General features: G+C 35.5%; 1 protein-coding gene across 1 annotated transcript in view; it reads left to right on the top strand.

Annotated features, from left to right (window-relative positions):
- Nucleotides 1-1,291, top strand: part of LOC103212241 (probable C-mannosyltransferase DPY19L2) — a gene marked incomplete at its 5' end in the record, with an annotated part of 130,002 nt that overhangs the window by 59,129 nt on the left and 69,582 nt on the right. The window lies entirely within an intron of this gene.

The following is a 1,291-nucleotide window of genomic DNA, read 5'->3' on the forward strand; positions in this document are numbered from 1 at the left end:
TGTTTTCCATTTGAAATCAAGATAAGTGTGCTACTTCACCTTACTAGAGGTCCTAGCTAACACAGTCAAGCAAATAAATAAATAAATAAAAAGTAAATCAAAGAAATTTGTAAAGAAAGTTAGTCACATTATTTATGTAGAAAACATAAAAGAATCTACAAATTATTAGGGTTTGCTTTGTTTTGTGCTTTTTGGAATGTAAGTAGGATTAGATAAATTGACCAATGAAATAGAATGTAGATCCTAGAAATAGGTCCATGCTTATATGAAAACTTGATGTACAAAAGAGATCACTTTTTGATGAATGGTGCTGGAATAATTCTATATTGAATTATATCTATATTTGAAAAACTTGGCATGCTGTCAGTTCCAGATTTGGTTAATATGATTCTTTTAACTGCTTTTGTTAATTTTTTAAAAAATATATTCTCGTTAAGCCTTCTTGTAATTTAGTATTTTTTGTTTTAAGTTGATTTTCTCCTTTTTCCATTTTGTTTCTGTGTTTAATCAACTGTCTTGTTCTTTCTGCTTTTGTTCATTTTTGTCTGTTTTTAGCTTATGAATTTCTGATATAAGACTTTTTTTTAATTGAATAACTGTTTGTTATTGTTGTTGTTATGTGCTGTCGAGTCTGACCCAACTCATAGCAACCCCTCCTTGGGTTGCCATCAGCCTTCAGGTTAGCAGTCAAGTGCCTTAGGCACTATGCTACCAGACCTCTGAATAATTGTTTAAAGATGCTTAATTCAGTTTTAGGAGCTCTGGTAGCATAATGCCTAAGGCACTTGACTGCTAACCAGAAGGCTGGCGGTTCAAATCCATCAGCCACTCCTCAGAAGGAAGGTTGGGCAATCCTACTTCCGTAGTGATACTGCCTCGGAAACCCAAGGAGGGGTCGCTATAAGTTGGGGCTGACTCGATGGCAAATGACAACAACAACAACAACAATTCAGTTTTAATTCTGTATTACAGTTTTCTTCTGTTTCATTGGATATTTGTTATACATTGAATTTCATGAGCTGAAATGTTTTGATTTGTTTTTTTGTTATATACAATTCACTGCCATTGATTCAGATCTGACTCATAGTGACCCCCTTCTTGGGAGGGATTCCAAGGCGGTATCACTACGGAAGTAGATTGCCCAAACTTCCTTCTGAGGAGTGGCTGAGGAGTGGCTGGTGGGTTTGAACTATCAGCCACTGTTTGGTTAGCAGTCAAATGCCTTAGGCACTATGCCACCAGAGCTCCCTTGTTTTATATATATATATAAAACGAAGAAAGGGAATCCAAA

The sequence above is a fragment of the Orycteropus afer genome, unplaced genomic scaffold, assembly GCF_000298275.1.
Source record: "Orycteropus afer afer isolate SDZICR_OR568_19922 unplaced genomic scaffold, OryAfe1.0 scaffold00893, whole genome shotgun sequence".
NCBI classification, from domain to species: domain Eukaryota; kingdom Metazoa; phylum Chordata; class Mammalia; order Tubulidentata; family Orycteropodidae; genus Orycteropus; species Orycteropus afer.